This window comes from Triticum urartu, chromosome 4A, assembly GCF_056163025.1.
Source record: "Triticum urartu cultivar PI428250 chromosome 4A, HENAU_Tu73, whole genome shotgun sequence".
Lineage (NCBI taxonomy): Eukaryota > Viridiplantae > Streptophyta > Magnoliopsida > Poales > Poaceae > Triticum > Triticum urartu.
The window spans coordinates 240562849-240565982 of record NC_141876.1 but is presented as its reverse complement, the minus strand read 5'-3'; positions in this window follow the sequence as shown (position 1 = coordinate 240565982).

Genomic DNA, 3134 nt, shown 5'->3' with positions numbered 1-3134 from the left:
GTTCGGGGTATCTTCACCCCGACCAGTAGAGCAAAGAGTTGCTCCTCAACCTATTGAACCTACTGAAAATGTTTACTTTGAAATTCCTTCGGGTATGATAGAGAAACTGGCTGCTAATCCTTTTGCGGGAGATGGAACATTGCATCCCGATTTACACTTAATATATGTGGATGAAGTTTGTGGATTATTTAAGCTTGCAGGTATGCCCGATGATGTTATAAAGAAGAGGGTCTTCCCTTTGTCTTTGAAGGGAGATGCATTGACATGGTATAGGCTATGTGATGATATGGGATCATGGGACTACAAGCAATTGAAATTGGAATTGCATCAGAAGTTTTATCCTATGCATTTTGTTCATCATGATCGTAATTATATATATAATTTTTTGCCTCGCGAAGGAGAAAGCATCGCTCAAGCTTGGGGGAGGCTTAATTCAATGTTATATTCATGCCCCAATCATGAGCTCTCATGAGAAATGATTATTCAAAAATTTTATGCTCGGGTTTCTCTCAGTAATTGCTCCATGCTCGATACTTCTTGTACTGGATCTTTTATGATGAAGTCTATTGAATTCAAATGGGATTTATTGGAAAGAATTAAATGCAACTCTGAAGATTGAGACCTCAACTAAGGTAAGGAGTCAGGTATAACACCTAAGTTTGATTGTGTTAAATCTTTTATCGATACCGATGCTTTCCATGAATTTAGCACTAAATATGGACTTGACTCTGAGATAATAGCTTCTTTTTGTGAATCCTTTGCTACTCATGTTGATCTCCCTAAGGAGAAGTGGTTTAAATATAACCCTACCATTGAAGTAAAAGTAGTTGCACCTATTAAAGTTGAAGAAAATACTATCACTTATAATGATCATGTTGTTCCTGCTGCTTATATTGAGAAACCACCTTTCCGTGTTAGAATAAAGGATCATGCTAAAGCTTCATAAAGATCTCTTGGCCGATAATATTGATGGGCATGTTATTTACTTCTATAATGAAGTTGCTAGAATTGCTAGACCTGATACTAAAAATAAACATAGACCTGTTGTAGGCATGCCTGTTATTTCTGTTAAAATAGGAGATCATTGCTATCATGGCTTATGTGATATGGGTGCTAGTGCAAGTGCAATACCTCATTCCTTATACAAAGAAATTATGCATGATATTGCACCTGCTGAGTTAGAATAAATTCATGTTACAATTAAGCTTGCCAATAGAGACACTATTTCACCCATTATGATTGTTAGAGATGTTGAAGTCTTGTGTGGGAAAGTTAAATATCCTCCTCATTTTCTTGTTCTCGGTTCCTCACAAGATGACTTTTGTCCCATTATTTTTGGTAGACCCTTCTTGAATACTGCTAATGCTAACATAAACTGCAATAAGGATATTGTTTCTGTTGGTTTAGGGGATATGTCTCATGAGTTTAATTTTGCTAAGTTTCATAGACAACCCCATGATAAAGAATTTCCTAGTAAAGATGAAATTATTGGTCTTGCTTCTATTGCCGTGCCTCCTAATGATCCTCTAGATCAATATTTGCTAGACCATGAAAATGATATGTTTATGAATGAAAGAAGGGAAATAGATGAAGTATTCTTTAAACAGGGACCTATTTTGAAACACAACTTGCCTGCTGAAATCCTAGGAGATCCTCCTCCACCCAAGGGTGATCTTGTGTTTGAGCTTAAACCTTTACATGATACTCTTAAATATGCTTATCTTGATGAGAAAGAGATATATCCTGATATTATTAGTGCTAACCTTTTAGAGCATGAAGAAAAGAAATTATTAAAAACTCTGAAGAAGCACTGTGCTGCTATTGGATATACTCTTGATGATCTTAAGGGCATTAGTCCCACTCTCTGCCAGCACAAAATAAAATTGGAGAAATACACGAAACCGGTTGTTGATCACCAACGACGGTTAAATCCTAAGATGAAAGAAGTGGTAAGAAAAGATATACTGAAGCTTCTAGAGGCAGGTATAATTTATCCCGTTGCTGATAGTCAGTGGGTAAGCCATGTTCATTGTGTCCCTAAGAAGGGAGGTATTACTGTTGTTCCTACTGATAAAGATGAATTGATCCCACAAAGAATATTTTTTTGACAAAAACAGTGGGGAAGACCCCCAGTGTGATTCTCATTTTCATTTATAAGAGGGGAACAGTTACATATGGATTTACATGATGGATATAGTACAAGATAATAAGATGTCTACAAATGATCTAGCCAGCTTTGCATGCCCTCTTTCAATCCAGGTTTTGCCTTCTTTATAATCATGCTGAAGTGCTCCTTGAAAGTGGCAATGCAATATGCCATATTCTTGACCTTGTGATAAAAAATAATGCTATTTCTGTGTTTCCAGAGACTCCAACATCCGGCAATCAAACATTCTTTAAAGCAGCCATGGGTATCTTGCTTCCTTCCCTCCAAGAGCATTTCCATAAGGTTATGATCAGTGTTCCATTGGTAACCAATGTTCATCCAGAAGATTTGGCTAAAATCACAGCTAAAAAAGAGGTGCATTAGGTATTCATTAGGTTCATCATCACATAATTCACACTTACTAGTCTCAATGTAGATATTCTTCCCGTTGAGTAGGTCTCTAGTGTTTAATCTGTCTTGTAACAGAAGCCAGAAGAAGAATTTTTTTCTTGGGTAAATATCATGATTTCCATATCCATTGATAAGGTTTAGGAGCATCAATAGGATTTCCCATTAGTTCAAGGTATTTTCTCTTATTAGAGTACTTTGTGTCACCCCAATAGAATTTCCAAGAATCTGATAGCTGCTGGTTCTCTCTATTGTTGATCAGCTCTCTAAGATTGATACTCTGTTGTACTGCAATAGAAGACATAGGAAAGTGGAACAATTCATAAAATTCACTATCCTCCATGTTGCTGACAAATGCAAGAGTTGTGTCAGTCTTCTTTGCATAAGAAAATAGTTGAGGCATTGACTGTGATATTGTATGAGAACACCATTTATCTGACCATAGCTTAATTGTATCACCATTCCTAGCATAGCATATAGTCATATTTTTGAAGTCTTGCAAATTAGAGCAACAATCTCTCCACCAAAATGATCCCACCATGGTAGGGAAACTAGGTACCTCATCATTGCCATAGTAATT